Source organism: Silene latifolia, chromosome 1 (assembly GCF_048544455.1).
Source record: "Silene latifolia isolate original U9 population chromosome 1, ASM4854445v1, whole genome shotgun sequence".
Lineage (NCBI taxonomy): Eukaryota > Viridiplantae > Streptophyta > Magnoliopsida > Caryophyllales > Caryophyllaceae > Silene > Silene latifolia.
Window position 1 is genome coordinate 48,339,187 of NC_133526.1, and position 20,722 is coordinate 48,359,908.

The window sequence follows — 20,722 nt, forward strand, 5'->3', positions numbered from 1 at the left end:
TCGAACTTATTTGTGAATATGCAGGGCAGGGTATGGAATAAGAAAAATAAAGTAAGATAAGCAAGTAAAAATAAGACAAGGAATTTGTACGTGGAAAACCCTTCAATTGGAAAAAACCACGGGCACCAAGCCAGGAGAGGATTTCACTATATTGTTGAGTAATTAGCACAAATGATTGTAAATAAGCCTAAGTATTGTATGAGAATGTTGTATGCTAGAGTATGCGTTGCGTGTCCAAATAATCTTCAAGTGCTCCTTATATAGCCAATGTAACACCCCCGCACACCAGGATGCTTTACCAGGGACAATCCAGTGTACTGTATGAAGGTGTTACCATCTCGGTCACCCGAGGTAGTAGATCAAATAGATAATGAAAGAACATTTACATTACATTACTTTAATTCTTTAAAACCCAAAATGCAAACTAAATACCAAGTGATAACTATGACTGCTATAGAGCTCATGCGTCAAGACATCTATGCCGGTAGCGTGGTGACTCGATTCCCTCCATGCCCAACAGCAACAAACCAATTGTACTTGCTATGCCAGCTGCTCACCATCGCCGAATGGATCACCACAGTTTTGTAAACATAACACGGGGTCAGTTACTGCATAATTAAAATAAGACAAGTGCATAAAGTAACCAGCTGATCATCCTCCGTCCCCGGTCTCCCGATCTCACACAGTAACCGACTACACACCGAGGTGTGTAGCCCTGCCAGACCACCCATCGCAACAGATAGCCCACGCCGCCAGTGGGGGATCGCAGCCAATCCCCACAAAAACCCCGCTCATCAACGAGCGATAACCCTGTCCCTTAATGTTCACATCCCCTCCCGTGGCGGGTTCCACGGAGGGCGAACTAGGGCGTGAAGCCACTCCCGCAAGTTACTCCACCACAATCATCACAACATCATCACAACCACCACCACACCAACACTCCGATGATCAGCAGACAACAATCATACACAATATGATCACAATGTTAAATCAATTAATAGTAAACTGAGTAGGGAAACCCTACCTTAACGCCAACCATGAAAATGCATCCACAAATAGCCAAGCAAGACTCTGAGACGCATCCTACAACGGTAATCACATCCTATTATACAACTACTCCCAACAATCTACTGAAAGAAACAACAAAATAGCAACTTACCTAGTTACGCGGACCGACGGTGACACGGACGTCGACGACACACGCATCCTTCCTACGCAAGCCCCGTCCTTCCCATGGTTGAGGTCTAGGCTACATATATGAGAGTGTATAGAGGTAGGGGTGATAGGTAAGAGAGATAGACTAGGGTTAGGGGATGAGGAACTGTCGAATGAGAAAATGAAATAAACTTGCGAACTTGCGTTTTTATATCGACGCATCAACAACAGCCATACTCGGTCGAGTACTCACATACTCGGCCGAGTAGGCTCTACTCGGTCGAGTATTCACACTACTCGACCGAGTAGTCCCTACTAGGTCGAGTAAACACTCTCGTAAGGTACCTATCCTCACCTAGCCTCTCACCTATCTCCCCCTAAGGTCTTTCCTGGTCAAATGGTCGGTCAAAAGAGTCCTTAAACATTGTGGGTATTACAGTCTTCCCCCCTTAAAAGGGAACTTCGTCCTCGAAATTTAGCCCACACATCTCAACAATGAGGTTAACCACATCAACCACCACAAGACAATACAACATGTACCACCACAAGACACTCAATTCTAGCTATCACGATTACGAAACTCACGATTCTATTAAGGATATATATATATATAGAGGTGGGATCCGGTAAGAACGACCATTCGGTGAGAACGGTGAGAACGCTCTAGATACATTAGAATATATATAAAAGGTGCACTTTTTTTTTTTTTTTTTTACCAAATCTCATATACACTTTTAGCTAAAGTAGATACACTTTTTACCAAAATTCTATATACGCATTTTAAGAATGTAGATACATTTTTTATTTTTTATTTTTTTTTATTTTACCAATTCTCATATACACTTTTAACTAAAGTAGGTACACTTTTTACCAAAATTCTATATGCGCATTTTAAGAATGTAGATACACTTTTTTTTTTTTTTTTTTTTTTTTTTCTTTTTTTTTTTTTTTTTTTTTTTACAAATTCTCATATACACTTTTAACTAAAGTAGATACACATTCTATATACGCATTTTAAGAATGTAGATACACTTTTTTTATTTTTCCAAATTCTCATATACACTTTTAACTCGGCGAGAACGACCTACATACATACAAATATATGTTAGTTACACTTTTTTTTTAAAGACAAAATCTTAGATACACTTTAACCTATCATAGATACACTTTTTTACGTAATTCTAGATACACTTTTTTACAGTACAAATACACTTTTTTACAAAAATTATAGATACATTTTATAACGTTGTACATACGCTTTTTTTTATTCCAGGTACATTCTCCCATATAAAGATAAAAAAATACAAACTATCTATATACACAAAATATTATCCTAGATACGCGTATTTGTGATCTAGATACACTTTAATTATACACAAAAGTCAACCCCAAATAAGAAAATCCTAATCAGTTGCTTGCGACCACCTTATTCAATTATTCACCCACTTCCTCTCTTTCTTAGTCTTCTTCACTTGCATAAATCACTCATCACATTCTGAATTTCTGAAACAAATCCACATGATATTGTTTATATTCCCACTTCTCAAATCTACACTTTTCATTAATCCAGCAGTTAATTCGAACCTGCCACCACCACAAAAATCACCTCACCAGATATGCCATGTCGACCACTTGGAGTTTCCTCTTTCCGACCATGGTTAGGTGTTGATTTAGGGGTGGACGGCGACGCATCGTGGAGGAGATGAGGCAGCGCAAGAAGTTTAGGGGAAATAAAGTTTATGGATGAAGGGATGTGATGCAGAAAGTGATAGAAAGAGGAGGTGGACGGCGAATATGGTGGTTAATTGTGTTGATGGTGGAACCGTAAAAGGGTGGTAGTTGGATGGGTTTAATAGTTGTAATTTGTAAATGGAGATTGATTATGGTGGAGCGAATCACCACCGTACCACCACTACTAACACGACTTACAAACTCCGACGACTTAATAGTTGCCCCAAACCAACACCACCGCCGCCACCCCTGACATCCATCCGCTCCACCACCAGCGCCAGTACCGACCTCCGAATAACGGCGCCTGATTTTTTATTGACCAACTCCGACAACCACATACACTTGGCTCCTTCCAATAAATTCGCATAATCGACTAAATTTGGGACATTAAATGTCAGATCTAATAAAATTGAAAAAGAATTCTAATTCAACGGAGCCGATGGAGTTGTGTCGGCATCAGAGTATTTATGGCGGTCCACCGGAGTTGCTGGTGATCGTCGTCGGCGACGACGGCATGTGATGAGGGAATTATTTGAGGGGTGGTTAGGGTTTTAGAGGGGATATGATTTGGGGGAGATGAAGTTTGGTTGTGAGTTCTGAGTTGTGAGCAAGAGGGAACGTGTAGACAGTACTTAGTAGAACGTTAGTAAGGCCGTTCTCACCGTTTGCACCGAGTGTTCGTTCTCACCGGATCCTAAATATATATATATATATATATATATATATATATATATATATATATATATATATATATATATATATATATATATATATATATATATATATATATATATATATATATATATATATATATATATATATATATATATATATATATATATATATCATACAATTCTAATTCTCTTGTCAATTATCACCATTTTTAACTCATTACACAACGTTGGAAAGATGAACATAGAAGACAAGCATATAAGTAAAGAAGGCTAAACACTCAAAATTTTTTTTTTAACTTTTGTTTATATGGACTTTTGTATCGCGATATGTTATCTACCCCTCTAAAAAGGAACTTCGTCCCCGAAGTTCATTACACCCGATAACAAGGACTAACCGGAAACCCGGTAACCGTTATAAGACACATACTTGGTGCACGACCATACACACACCTACACTCATAGTCAACAATTCACTTACGAGTACTAAACAAGGAAAAGATGCACATAACCTACTTAAAGAACTACACAAGCATAGAAGGCCATGATACTATTGCCGTCTCAAACACAATCACGCAATGTATTACCATTACCGCTATACCTGAACGTGTCTCTAAGTTGTATTTAGAAGTACAAGGTACTCTATACCGGGATGTGAGGACAATAGCAAAGTTAACACGGTACACCCAAGAATCAAGGATTAAACATATGAAGTTAAAACGGTTTGCAACACTATAAAACGCGATACCCTGACACTCGGCCGAGTATGAGGGATCACTCGGTCGAGTAAGCTCTACTCGGTCGAGTATAAGAGTCTACTCGGTCGAGTAAGCTCTACTCGGTCGAGTATTCTTTATACTCGGTCGAGTTTTCACGGGCAGAGAGTGATTTCAGTAATGTAACACAATTCCACCCACAAACTAACCTGTAACAAGTCACGAGTTCCATACCTAGAGGCATGTCCAAGTCTACCAAGTCACATCCATAGTGTACGAAAACAAGTAATGGCCTTAAGGCCAAGTACAGTCATCCGAAATGAAAAGAGTACGACAAAATGAAATATCCATCAACAAACCGAAAACAAGTCTAGATATACAAGAAAATCACTCATATGGACCCTCCTCCATCTCATCACCACCACCTGCACCTGATGCTCCGGCTCCCGAGGTACTAGCTCTCTGATAACCCGCTGCTGAGTAATCTCCTCCACCTAGCTGACTGATATAGTTGGCTCCCCACGGTCCCGCGAGGCAGCCAAACTCCGCCTCCTCTGGTGGCCTCGAAAAGCTGGGGTCGACTCCATAGCTATGTAAGATACCTGTGTCTACTCCGGGTCCTCTCCACCAAACGGGTTATGCTAGCTCAGTCCCTATGCCCTGATTATGGGCCATCTCATGCATGTTTCGGAGCACCAAGGTGGTGGAGATCCTCTCAGTCAAGTCACTTACCTGCATCCTGGGATCATGCACTGTGGGGTAGGGCGAGTACTGCTGTGGGTAGTAGCTCGGCATAGAGTAAGAGGGCTCAGTCTCAACCGGGTCCACCTTAGGTTGTCTAGCCCTACGACGCTCACGAGGTGGGGGAGTAGCCTGCTGTCCCTCAGGCACTGAGGTAGGTCCAAAAGGATGGTAGGATCAATCAAGTAGTACTGCGGTCCAGGTCTAATCACCCCCACCTACGGGCTCCCACTCAGCTAAGTGGTCAACAACGGGAAGGCGTGCAGGGTCTGGAAGTACCATCCACATAGATCCTCTCACTCTCCAAGCATAAGACCCATCGGCCATCTTTCTCAACCACCTGTTGTTACACCAATACTTGGCGTTCATGGTAGGCACAGTCTCAATAAGCTCGTCCCCCGAGGGAGGTGGAGCCTCAAAGTCAGTCAGGCGCTGGGCTAAACGGGTCACTATGGCCCCACAAGGGATGTGACGGTTCGGGGACTGTGCCATATGATCCAAGCTAGCACAAACCACCCCCAGAGCGCAGTAAAAGGGCTTTCTACGGTGCAGGTTCAGGTAAGACATCAACAACATAACCTCATGGGAATTAAGTTTGCTCACATCATCTCTCGATTACAATAGACATGTCATCATCCCAAGGAACCTACGGAGGGACACGTGCTGAAAATCATTAATCAGCATAGCACTAGCACTAGGAGCAGGTCGGCCAGTCAAGTAAGGAAGATAAAGAGGTGCACCACTATTCTTAGCTACATCACTAAGATACCCCGTCCCATCTGCCTCTAGGCCCAGGTGGCCGGCAAAATCATCCAAAGTCAACTCATGGTCCTCGTTCATGAGGCAAAAAGAGACCGTCTTCTTCTTTGCATCGTAAACAAACGAGCTCAAAAACTCCAAGGTCAAATGAGGGTAAGACTTCTTTCTCAGGTGATACAACCCCTCCATTCCCAAAGTCTCAAAGATATGAGTTATGTCTCCCTTAATCCCCAAGGTCTCTACAATATCGGGGTTCACACACCGAGTAGGTCGGAAAGGAAGACTCATCAAAGCTATGAAGGCCTTACGTTGCTTGAAATCGGAAAAGATTACCGATGGATAAGCTTCCACCGGTGGAACAACAGGTTCTTGACTGGATTGATCCATCTCAAATTGAACATTGGCACGGGTCCTCTTGTTTGCATTGGCTCTTGTTTTCGGCATACTGCAAAAAGATAGGTTTTAACAAGGATATTCTAACCAGAAAATAGCCATGGATGGACTGTTTTTCGGAATGTATAAAATTTTGAGACGAACTATTAAGACGAAGTTTTTCTCACAAAACACAAGGTATTTTAATCACAAGAGTCATTTTACTCATCAATAATCCTTGAGAGAGTATCTTAAAACAATTGAAAGGCCAAAAATTCGACCTAGGCAAAACCCTAGAAAGTTTTGTATCACACAAGAAGCGATTTAAGTCATGAAATTGGGTTTGTGACAGCATAGCCTAGGTTTGAGAAGTAATTAAACTCAAGATATCATAAGAGAAGCATAAATTTCAGTTTTCACATGGTAGGAATTCGGATTGAACAAGTGTATACCATAATTTGAAGAACAAAAGAAAGGAATTAATTAGAAACATTACTTTAAAGGAAGTTTTGGCAAGCAAAGAGGGAAATCCACAAACAACACCAAGAAATCACTCAAAAGTTTGAGAGAGAAGTGTTAAGAAGTTTTTAGTAGAGGAAAGAAATGGAGTTAGAGGCGGAAAAGAGAAATAAAGGGGAGTTATAGGGGTTTTTCGAGTAACCCGGCTGAAACACGATAAAACCGTACTCGGTCGAGTATTGGTCTTACTCGGCCGAGTATGGACTACTCGGTCGAGTGCTCGAGATCAGTAGCGATTTGCAATCTGACATAAAAGGGTACTCGGTCGAGTGCTGCTATACTCGGCCGAGTGTGTCCTACTCAGTCGAGTATAAGCCTATGCTCGATCGAGTGTCACAAATTAGAAGCGGAATATCGAAATTATTGAACTTGCATGAAAAATAACATCGTTCGGAGTTCCGTACAATCGGCTCGTCACCGTTTGAACCTATTTCTACCACATGAACACGTATCACTAACGGAATATTTATATATATAACCATTACTAAATCAGTTAATGATCCATATACGTTCCCTATCTCAGCTACAGCAAACAAGGACGTCACAATCCATACACATGACTAAGACTTGATACACCGCCTGCAAATATTAGTCTATTACACTACGACATCACAAATTCCACAATCCGTCCTAAACTCACACTATTCTAAGCATTTATTTTGCAATAACCATCGTTTGGTGCAACAAATATTCAACGAGTCATTCAACTTAAACCCGCTATACACATAAGTGCTCAACCATTCGTCCATCGTAATTTCCAATCACACTCGGTAACCCTTGCAACCAGTTCAAAACCTTGTCACTACCGTCCTCACTGTATGCAAGACTCACATTGGTACAAGTGATACGATTAACAAACATACTTAGCAAACACTCTTCAAGCAATTACTCCTATTAGCTACCCTTTCCCAGTGACTGGCTGAAGCGAGATGGGCCGTGACTTTGAAATGAGGGCGTCTACTCACCCAAAATCTAGCATCAGCCGGGTCTCCCAATGCACATACACCAGGTTCATTTTAATTCGACACCCTATATTCATTTGGTTCATTGGTTCAGGTTCCAAAATCGTCGGCTCTGATACCACTTTATAACACCCCCGTACACCAGGATGCCTTACCAAGGACCATCCCAGTGTATGAAGATGTTACCATCTCGGTCACCCGAGGTAGTAGATCAAATAGACAATGAAAGAACATTTATATTACATTACTTTAATTCTTTACAACCCAAAATGTAAACTAAATACCAAGTGATAACTATGACTGCTATAGAGCTCATGCGTCAAGACATCTACGCCGGTAGCATGGTGACTCGATTCCCTCCATGCCCAACAATAACAAACCAATTGTACCTGCTAAGCCAGTTGCTCACCATCCCCGAATGGATCACCACAGTTTTGAAAACATAACACGGGGACAGTTACTGCATAATTAAAATAAGACAAGTGCATAAACTAACCAGCTGATCATCCTCCATCCCCGGTCTCCCGATCTCACACAGTAACCGACTACACACCAAGGTGTGTAGCCCTGCCAGACTACCCATCGCAACAGGTAGTCTACGCCGCCAGTGGGGGATCATAGCCAATCCCCACCAAAATCCCGCTTATCAACGAGCGATAACCCTGTCCCTTAATGTGCACATCCCCTCCCGTGGCGGATTCCACGGAGGGCGAACTAGGGCGTGTAGCCACTCCCGCAAGTGACTCCACCACAATAATCACAACATCATCACAACAACCACCACACCAACACTCCGATGATCAGCAGACAACAATCATACACAATACGATCACAATCTTAAATGAATTAACAGTAAACTGAGTAGGGAAACCCTACCTTAACGCCAACCACAAAAATTCATCCACAAATAGCCAAGAAAGACTCCGAGACGCATCTTACAACGGCAATCATATCCTATTATACAACTACTCCCAACAATCTACTGAAAGAGACAACAAAACAGCAACTTACCTAGTTACGCGGACCGACGATGACACGAACGACGACGACGCACGCATCCTTCCTACGCAAGCCCCATCCTTCCCATGGTTGAGGTCTAGGCTACATATATGAGAGAGTATGGAGGTAGGGGCGATAGGTAAGAGAGATAGACTAGGGTTAAGGGAAGAGGAACTGTCGAAAATGAGAAAATGAAATAAAACTTGTGAACTTGCGTTTTTATATCGACGCATCAATAGCAGCCATACTCAGTCGAGTACTCACATACTCGGCCGAGTAAGCTCTATTCGGTCAAGTATTCACACTACTCGACCCAGTAGTCGCCTACTAGGTCGAGTAAACACTCTCGTAAGGTACCTATCCTCACCTAGCTTTTCACCTATCTCCCCCTAAGCTCTTTCCTGGTCAAAGGGTCCATCAAAAGAGTCCTTAAACATTGTGGGTATTACAACCAAGCTGAACGGCTGCCAAATCTTGTACTTAATGTTGAATATTCCTCCTTAATTGCTTGGATTAATGCTCTTTTATGCACTTAATTACTCTCTTAATTGCGTGGCTTTTATTACCAAATCTTTATAATTATTGTCCGAATATTGACAATAATATTATCTTTGAATTGGTCAAATATTGTCCTTATATTTTGACCGTTGTCCTCTCCTTGGCTGGCCCCTGTCTTTTGATACCCTGATGGCCCGATGGTCAGGGCAGGGTGGAATGTCATCCTGAAATATCTGCGGATTTCCAGGCCTAATAATTGCCCCTTATCTCCTTATTTACGCTGGGTCAGGCCAAAAATAAGGAGATAACTTCAAACTCTGGAAAACTGGCTTTAACGGTTATATTGTGTCTGATCATATCCTGTAACGGCTAGCAGCGGTTGGGTGTGATGCGTGTTTAATTACTGCAACTTCACAATAATTGCTCTGCAACTTGCGGTTGAAAACCCTAATCTTCACTTCATTGATTTTAACTTCACCAAAACCCGATTATTCTCTATAAAAATCTTTATCTTCAAGTTCTCTTAATTTTCTGAATTAATCTTCAATAAATCTTCAACAAATCCTCGATACTGGTTGCAAAAAAGAAATCTTCCAGGGGAGTGATGTCTCCCGGAACTCCATTCGTTTCCAATCCTGAGGAAACTGTTTCTGAAATTCTTCCAAGGCCTTCTATTATTCAACCTCTTGCGGTAGAAAAATCAAATGATCCCCCTCTTGAAATGATTTCCATCTTCCATAGAGAATTTTAATTTAAACCCACAAAAGCTTTAAAAGATCAACAATCTCTTCCAAATCGTCTTAAACCTGAATTTGAAAAAGTCTTGAAGGATAAGGGAATCATTCCTGCTGATTCCGAAGTCTGGATCCCTGAAGATTCTCCTATCAGGGCAGACTGGTCATGTCCTGGCTGGTTCTGCATCCATGATTTGGCCTTTAGGGTGGGTTGCAAGCTTCCTTTTTTCTTCTCTTATGGTGGATGTTATTAAAGAAATCGGTGTGCCTTCCTACAAACTGATGCCTAAGGTATGGAAGGTCGTCTGCTCTGTTCAATATCTATGCAAAAAACACAATATTTCCTTCTCTTTGGAGGACTTGAAGGCCTGCTATGCTGTCAAGACCAACAGTCCTGGCCGGATCAGTTTCAGGGCCAGGCCTTTAGCCGCTCCTCTTCTCAGCAATCTGGATAGCGGCCATGACAAGAATTGGGCTGCTGGGTATATGTTTATCAGGATCAATTCTGTGGGTCCTGATCTGGTGTACTTGAATTATGATGCCTGTGTTGGTGGTGAGTACTGATGTGGAACGAGGTCGTCACTCAACCAATCAAACACATTTTATAATACTCAACAAACAACTAGTTAGCGGTAAGTCGAGGTCGATCCATGGGACGGTGTGCTTTGGGTTCTAAGTCTATCTATCTCAATTTATGCTAGTGTCACGATTTGGTTTGGATTGTAGTTGTGTCTAAACTAATGCAAACAATAAAGTAAAACAAGCAACGAAAAGGAAGGATGTAAACAATTGATTAAAAGTGCTAGGATATCATGGGGTCATGGGGGATTCATGGTGTTGATCATACAAACATGTTTACAAGGTTGCAAGCAATTAATGTTGTGGAGGAACCGAGTTGGGTTATGTCTTACGGTTCATAGGAAGGGTTGGGTCCCGGAGCCGAATCGATTAGATTGTACAACACCTACAAGTCGACTTACTTTCCTCCTATTCAACTTCTATGCATGGTCTAACAAGACTCGAGTTGGTTTATATCTTACAAGTCAAGTTGAGTAGATAAGAGATGGTAAAAATGCAAGGATTCATAGGCTTGGCATTTCATCAAACATAACATGTGCATAAAGTTGACATCACAACAAGCAAGCAATTTAATCATGTGAACATATTAGATTAAGCATGAATCAATCCCATGTTGGTTTCCCCTAATTATCCATTAATCCTAGCTAAGAGACTACTCACTCATTATCATGGGAAACATGTCATTAATGGTGTCAATCATCACAACAAGTATAAACATGATAATAGAATGAAGAAATGAACAATAAAGATTAAAGAGTAAAGGAATTATACCAACTTAAGATGATCCAAATAATAAAGCAAGAATAATAGAAGAAACTTGATTGATTGATGGAAGGTTGTCAATCTCCCAATAATAACCCAATAATCTTCAATTACCCAATAATAAACTTGAATAATAAACTTGAACAATAATTAAGGAGAGATTAATGTGTAATTTGTGGAAAGATTAAAGAGTAATCTATTCTAATCTACTCCTAATCTAATCTAAAGAAGGATTTTCTACCCAAAAACAACATATATAACTTGCTGGATTGATTATTACAAATGGGGTATTTATAGTGGAAATTAGGTGGGATGCATTAGGGTTAACTAAGGGCTAAACTAGTAATTACACTTTTTAAGTTGAGCAAGGAGACTCCGGGATTGTCCGAGAGAAGGGCTTCTCTTATCGTTGCTAGAAGAATGAAAACGTGCTGTGCTACAATCCGTGCGGATGGAAGTCGGGACGGCCGGATTATGGTAAGGGAATCCGAGCGGATTCTTGGGCAAGACGCTCGGATTGGCGAGGGGGAATCCGAGCGGATTGTAGGGAATCCGGGCGGATTGTCTTCCAGCGGAATTTCTTGTTTTTCCCAGCCGCAAGACGGGCGGATTGTAGAGAAGACGGGCGTCTTGGGGGAAGACGGGCGGATTCCTGCGAAGACGGGCGTCTTGGTGGAAGACGGGCGGATTCCTGCGAAGACGGACGGATTCCTGAACAGCTTCTTTGTTTGACCTCGGATTGTAAAACGGACGTCATTTTCTCATCCGGACTCCTATTGGAGTGATTCAAAAGCCTAGATCGCTTGTTTTTTTGACGCCGTTCGATCTAGAATACTTTCAGAGCCAAAGGAGCAACCCTTGGTTTGCGTTCCGAGCCATTTTCTTCATGAAGTGCCTTCCCTCTCGTCATTCTTACTTTTAACCCTTTGATCCTTCAACATACACTTTATTCCTACATCTTTGGTCATCATTCTTGCCTCCTCTTCATACTAGTCCATCTAATATCATCAATAAGCTTCCAAATATGCACGAAAGACGGGAATTTCCGCCTTATTATCTCCTTTTCTACAAAACATATGAAATGCGATAGAAAAGCAAATAGGAAGGTTTTGACGGATAAAATGGCCATAGAATGTTATAATAGTATGCAAAATAGACTCAATTAGGGGACTAAATGTGCGCAAATAATGATCACATCAAATATCCCCAAACCGAACCTTTACTCGTCCCGAGTAAAGAGGTGACTAAAACTAGACCTTTATTTAAACTAACCTAATAACATAGCCGATATGAGACAATTAGCGGGTCTCACTCCGCCCCTTCAACTCACAACAAGACAACCATGAGGTAGGATGCCTTCTTGCAAGGCAAGGTGGGTCTTGCCAAAATGGCGACACGTCCAAGCATTAAGCACACAAAATCAAGTAATGGATGCATCTACAAAAGAATAGCCACTTTCCTCATCTAAGTGGCGGAAATTATCTACAAGGGAAGCAATTCAAGGGTACACACTCCTTCATAGATGCAATTTCTTCAAACTACTAAGCCTAGAAGGATACCAATAAATCACCTCCAAATTGTGTCAAGCTAGGGTACCTTTGTCCTCAATCGTTAAATGCTTTCGTCAAGAGTAGACTCCCTATGGTGTTAGAAACACTGGAGGATCGCGGAATTCCCCCTCTTGCCTAGACAAGAAGAAGGGTCGTCCCCTCTCTACCATGCACAAAAATGGATAAGATGGAAAAGGGATCGATAGTATTTGAGTTTCATTTTGGGAGTTTGCTTTTGTTTTTATTTTTCCCCAATTTCTTGTGGCATTTGACATTTGAGAACACTTTCTTTGCCATTTCTTTTTGATTTTTGGCATTTCAATACTTGACAACTTTTTGCATTTCTTTTTGAATATTTTCAAAGTCACCCCAATTAGTAACGAGGGTGCCTTGTATTTGAAGCTTAGGAGTCTATTTTTGCTCCTCTTTTCTTTTGATGCATTTTTGCAAACTTTCTTTCACTTTTCATTTCATTGAACTCAAATTGATTTCTTTTTGTGCCCATTCCCTTTGATGACAAAATGTATGGTAGAACATGGATGAATGATGGTTGCATGGTTTCAAGGGTCACCTTGGAATAAACGGTAGCCAAGGAGTTATCACACCACAAGGTACTCTTGACTAGGCCTTAAACCATGGGTCAAAGGATACTAGCATGACACATCCTAGGGTGTTTTACAAGTATTCTAACAAGCAAAGTCTTAAGAAGAAAAAGCATCTACTAAGGCCTATATACACTGGTCAAGCTTCCCAAATAGACGGTTTCACAAAATTTTTCTAACCATGCAAAACTACATGCCATGATGCAACTAACATATAAACATCCTAATGCATATGCTTCTACCAACTAATATGCCAAGTAAACTAAATGCAATCCTAAATTCACATTGTTTATACCGCATCAATCAAAATAAAGCCACATAGTCATTAACATAAAGAGGAAAAAGGAGATTGGAAAGATCATACCATGCGGTCTTCAATATCCTCATGTCTCGGATGTGGCGTAGTCAATTAATATGAACAAGGATAGACAAACATAATATATACAAAACAATATATACAAGACTACGCTACAAAGGAAATGAACATGTTTTTGGATTTTTCAATTTTCAAATTTTTATGGTTTTTGATTTTATGAAATTAAAAGACATATTTTTGTGATTTTTCGAAATTTTTCAATTTTTATGCATTTTTGGAATATAAATTCCCATCCCCCACTTTATTTTGGACATTGTCCTCAATGTACATGTAGGAGTAGGAATAAAAAGAAAAACATGTTTTTGGATTTATGATTTTTTGAAATAAAGAACAAATGCAATGATATGGTATGAATGAATGCATGCTCTAACTAAATGCAATTCTATATGACATATATAACAAATGAATGCAATCTAAACTATACTATATGATGCATGATTATGGTCACCTATGATCAAACCTCCCCAAACCGATTTAAACACTATTTCTAGTGTAGAAAAGAATAGGATTGGTCATTAGTGACTATGCATGAATTCTAATCTATATGCAACTATCTACATGAATCATGTGAGATATATTACAATGCGACTATACTATATGAACTAAATAATGCAAATGCAATATGAAATATAATACAAATGCAAGCTTAATGTATATGTATATAACTAAATGCAAGTGGAAATGTAATGCAAAGTGAAAGGAAAGGATATCTTACAAATGGTGGTTTGAGATAGGACTCCACCAAACTAGTTCATTTTGTAAAGGTTCTTGTCCATAGAGCTCAAGGCTCTTAGTAGAAGATCAAAAGCTTGTGAACAAGCTCCAAATAAGCATAAGTATGGGTTGCTTAATTTCAAGACGAAGCTTGGCCAAGGAATTTTATCATTCACTCTTGTTTTCTTCCTCTTCTTGGCACTTGAATGTTCACGATGCTTCAAACCAATTAGCCCATGATTCTTGTCATCATAAGGTAAGAAGTATGGCTTATGGTTGCCCGGAGACTTCCACTCACTACCTTCTCTTTCACTTTTGGTGATGATGATAGCATTTTGATTTTTCAATCCTTCCAAGGTGGAAGGAGAATTGTCAAGACATTGATGATCGAGCTCCTTAGAAGTTGGCATTGTGGATGCCAAATTTCCACAAGTAGCTTCACGTGCAAGTTTCTCTTTGAGTTTTTCCACCAAGTACCCTTTGTATGATGCTTTGACCCTTTGAAGAAGGTCCACCATATCCTCTCTAACAATCATTGGCTCCATGGTAGGTGCCAAGTAGTCTTCGTGGGCAATAGGGAAGGGACATTCATCTTCATAATAAGATATCTCAAATACTTCAAGGATAGGCTCCTCAAGCAAGGTGATATCACAAGTCCATTCCTCTCCCCTATTCCAAAGGTCCTTGTAAGTCACGTATTCTTCATAAGCTCCTTCCTTAGGCATGTCATCATCGCTATCTTCATATGAATCATAAATAGGGGCTTCACTCCTCTTCACCAACTCTTTCTCCAACACCTCAACATCCACTTCAAATGACACACCCTCATACTCACAAAGGCTAAGAGTATTTGGCTTACTCAACCTCATGTCTTCTTCATCAAATACCACACTTTCATACTCACAAGAGCCCAAAGAGGTTGGCTCTTCCCACTTCACATCTTCTTCATCAAAGGTCATTACCTCAAATTCACATTCATGGTCAATGCTCAAGGATTGGTGGGGAGTGGTTGGTTGGGTGGTTTCTTGGGTTGCCTTTGTTTGGGCAATTTGAATCTCCAACTCCTCAACTTGGGTAACAATGCCTTGAAGAACATTGTCCCTATTTTGGCTTTCCTCTAGCATTTGTTTGAAGAAGTTTTGTTGATCTCCCATCATTTGGAGAATCACATTTTGAATGGGTTCATCATTTTGTTGTGGGTAAGTGTGAAAGTGGTTGTATTGTGGCAATTGAAAGTCATTGTGAAGTGGGTATTGAGTGGGTGGTTGTTGTGGATATTGGGTGTGGTGATTTTGGTGGGAAAAATTGGGGTAGTGGTTAGGATTTTCGTTGTACAAATAATAAGGTAGGTTTGTGTTGACTTGCTCCTCAAACTCCCCATACCCATAGTCATACTCAAAAGATCCAACATATACTCCATATGTAAAGTCTTGGGTCATCATCATTGGTCAAGATAGAGATACAACTACAAACATGGAAACTACAAGAAAACGGTAAAAACGATCCTTGAGGAACAAGTTCCTCAAGGTGAAAGCACAATTAAAATAGACAAACAAGTAAGAACTTAATCACATAGCACCGTCCCCGGCAACGGCGCCATTTTGATGTGGAACGAGGTCGTCACTCAACCAATCAAACACATTTTATAATACTCAACAAACAACTAGTTAGCGGTAAGTCGAGGTCAATCCATGGGACGGTGTGCTTTGGGTTCTAAGTCTATCTATCTCAATTTATGCTAGTGTCACGATTTGGTTTGGATTGTAGTTGTGTCTAAACTAATGCAAACAATAAAGTAAAACAAGCAACGAAAAGGAAGGATGTAAACAATTGATTAAAAGTGCTAGGATATCATGGGGTCATGGGGGATTCATGGTGTTGATCATACAAACATGTTTACAAGGTTGCAAGCAATTAATGTTGTGGAGGAACCGAGTTGGGTTATGTCTTACGGTTCATGGGTTGGGTCCCGGAGCCGAATCGATTAGATTGTACAACACCTACAAGTCGACTTACTTTCCTCCTATTCAACTTATATGCATGGTCTAACAAGACTCGAGTTGGTTTATATCTTACAAGTCAAGTTGAGTAGATAAGAGATGGTAAAAATGCAAGGATTCATAGGCTTGGCATTTCATCAAACATAACATGTGCATAAAGTTGACATCACAACAAGCAAGCAATTTAATCATGTGAACATATTAGATTAAGCATGAATCAATCCCATGTTGGTTTCCCCTAATTACCCATTAATCCTAGCTAAGAGACTACTCACTCATTATCATGGGAAACATGTCATTAATGGTGTCAATCATCACAACAAGTATAAACATGATAATAGAATGAAGAAATGAACAATAAAGATTAAAGAGTAAAGGAATTATACCAACTTAAGATGATCCAAATAATAAAGCAAGAATAATAGAAGAAACTTGATTGATTGATGGAAGGTTGTCAATCTCCCAATAATAACCCAATAATCTTCAATTACCCAATAATAAACTTGAATAATAAACTTGAACAATAATTAAGGAGAGATTAATGTGTAATTTGTGGAAAGATTAAAGAGTAATCTATTCTAATCTACTCCTAATCTAATCTAAAGAAGGATTTTCTACCCAAAAACAACATATATAACTTGCTGGATTGATTATTACAAATGGGGTATTTATAGTGGAAATTAGGTGGGATGCATTAGGGTTAACTAAGGGCTAAACTAGTAATTACACTTTTTAAGTTGAGCAAGGAGACTCCGGGATTGTCCGAGAGAAGGGCTTCTCTTATCGTTGCTAGAAGAATGAAAACGTGCTGTGCTACAATCCGTGCGGATGGAAGTCGGGACGGCCGGATTATGGTAAGGGAATCCGAGCGGATTCTTGGGCAAGACGCTCGGATTGGCGAGGGGGAATCCGAGCGGATTGTAGGGAATCCGGGCGGATTGTCTTCCAGCGGAATTTCTTGTTTTTCCCAGCCGCAAGACGGGCGGATTGTAGAGAAGACGGGCGTCTTGGGGGAAGACGGGCGGATTCCTGCGAAGACGGGCGTCTTGGTGGAAGACGGGCGGATTCCTGCGAAGACGGACGGATTCCTGAACAGCTTCTTTGTTTGACCTCGGATTGTAAAACGGACGTCATTTTCTCATCCGGACTCCTATTGGAGTGATTCAAAAGCCTAGATCGCTTGTTTTTTCGACACCGTTCCATCTAGCATACTTTCAGAGCCAAAGGAGTAACCCTTGGTTTGCGTTCCGAGCCATTTTCTTCATGAAGTGCCTTCCCTCTCGTCATTCTTACTTTTAACCCTTTGATCCTTCAACATACACTTTATTCCTACATCTTTGGTCATCATTCTTGCCTCCTCTTCATACTAGTCCATCTAATATCATCAATAAGCTTCCAAATATGCACGAAAGACGGGAATTTCCGCCTTATTATCTCCTTTTCTACAAAACATATGAAATGCGATAGAAAAGCAAATAGGAAGGTTTTGACGGATAAAATGGCCATAGAATGTTATAATAGTATGCAAAATAGACTCAATTAGGGGACTAAATGTGCGCAAATAATGATCACATCAAGTACCCTGAAATTTTTTCTTTATCCTGCATGTTTATTTGTTAGTTTTTAAAGAAAGTAAATAAGTTTAAGTGATTCATACCTCTCTTGCTTGTAGTTGATGATTGGTCTTCTGAAATTAAGTACCCTACTACAAACATCTCTGCCTTCCTTGCAATTCCTCCAATGGAGAGGACTTGGCCTCTGTGTTGTGGGGTTGATCACCTTCCTTGTTGCCTGAAGACTGAAAGTGCTGCTAGAATGCCCAGGCCCTCAAAGGCCGTTAGCACTTCTACTTCAGGCAGTAAGTCTTTTTGTTCTTTATTTTTTCTTTCTATTTTGGCCTTTTCATGACAGCCTGTCTTTATTGCTAACATAGTGTCTCGTGTTATAGCCACTAGATCATTCACTCGCCTTGCTAGGTTTGGCATGGCTGATCTTTCTGCTAGGTTGGCCAAGGTCAAGAAGGAGAGTTCTCAGGGTGGCGGTGATATTGGGCCTGTCATTGATTTAACTGAGTTGCCCGACGCTCCCAAAGTCTCTCCTGCCAACTACTCCTGCTGAAACAAGTTCAGCGGCCTAAAAGAGGAAGGTGGAGGAAGTTGATTTGTCTGCCCCAGTCAGGGAGGTGCAAGCCAGGGTGGATAATTTGGAGGCTGCCAGGGTGAAAATCAGTGATTATGCCACTTCCAAATCTGATATTATGCTTACCCTTGATCCTATTGAGACTGCTACTCAGGCGGTTGCTTTAGTAGATCATGTCGTCAGCCTTTTGGCAGGTGCCTTGGCTGCTGTGAGAGAGGTACACACACACACACACACACACACACACACACACACACATATATATATATATATATATATATATATATATATATATATATATATAGAGTCGGGATCCGGTGAGAACTACTAAATATTTGAGGATTGAGTAACGAATAAAATATCACTCGTTCTTCTAAACAATATCATTCGCAGATAAAGGTAAAAAAAAAACTCAAACTTCGATCAAAAATCATAACGCGTAACATCATATTTTTAATCTACACTTTCTCTCTCTAAAACTGAATTAAAAACGAAGCAAACAAGGGATTAGATTGGCGAATCATTCAAAATTACGAAGCAATACCAATCATTCTTCAATATAATTGCGTTTTGAGCAGAATTAAGGTACAATTTTTGCCTAAATGCTTTGAATTTTTTGATTTAGTTATATTTTAGTGAAATAATTGTTAAAATCGACTAATTATTCAATAAATGTTGTATTATTATTTTGAATCTGCGATATAATCAAAACTAGGTATAATTATGGAAAATTGTGCAATTATTTTTAGCTTTTGATTCGTTTTTGCTCAAATTAGGCATACAAATTATTGCTAAAATTTATTAATTTTCATTTATTTTCATATAATTGAACCAATTACTATCATCAATTGCAGCCTTTTTCTCATTTGATTTTCACATATCCTTCTGTTTTTGAAAATACGTCAAAGGTTTAGAATAGCTCATCGAGATATACAAGTTTCGGCTATTGGACTGCTACTAATTCGTTGTTTCTTAATCAAGGGAATGATTCCTGTATAATATATTGTACTATATTGCTGTACCAGACTTGGCTTAGCTACCCCCACGTTGATATGAGATCGATGTATAAATGCCACTGTAGATTTAAGGATCCATTAATTACGATGATTAGTCAGTAGTTGTAGGTTGAAACTAGCTCTTATGATCCAACGGAGGAATTAGAATAGGAAGGATTATTATTGTTACTTTCTGTTGGATGTTGTTAGACATCAGTGATACTGGTGTAGCATCTTGTAAGTTTGACCACAGTGGTGCCACGGTGATTGTTGGACCGTGCTTTGATCAGGCTTGTGTACGAAAATATTATACCGATTAGAGTTATATGAATATGAAGATATAATATTTGAGCATGTAATGTTGGAGTCTATATTCTCAAAAATCTAGTGGTGGTGGTGAATAAATTAAAGCTTAGAGTTCATTGGCAATCAGGCTACAAGTCTACAACGATTCCTTACATTGTCAATTGCGAGTGTTTGAAGCATTGCGGTAATGCTGTTTAGTACGACTCTACGACCCCTCTTGGCCCGTCTAAACAATGGGTATGCAAGATTTCATTCAAAGCCTACTCCATATTTCATTGGACATGTCCTTGTATTTTAAAAGCTGTCTTTGGATTGTAGTGTCTAAGGGAGAGTTTGAGGCGGATATGTAGGAAGGAAAAGGAGCAAACAGTGAACTGTCTCTATATTACATGTCCTCTGTTTCTGACTGGGTGACTGAAGTACTGATTTATGCAGGTGGTAGTTGATTGATTTTCTATACTGATAACCTTCAATACTTGCAGTCAGAATGGACAAAAGATCGTATGTGCAAGGAGTATGCAAATTATATATGTGATAGAACTGGAGCAATATAATTCGGGTTTGTCATCTAACTGATGTCATGCCTTCAGATGTTTTCTTTTCATACGGGGCCATGCCTTTATGTATATCTTGTCAAATAGGTAGACCTGTAACTGTTTTTATGTCACATTTCACATTTTATTTCTCTGTACATTTTACTGTGATTTAGGTCTCTATAGATGATCTGAAGAATTTGCTTGACGATTTCGGATTGGCTCGGTGTTTTGTTGTGGATGATGCAAAATACATGTACACGAAGGAAAGAGCAGTGGAAGACATTAATGGATTAATGAATATAAGAA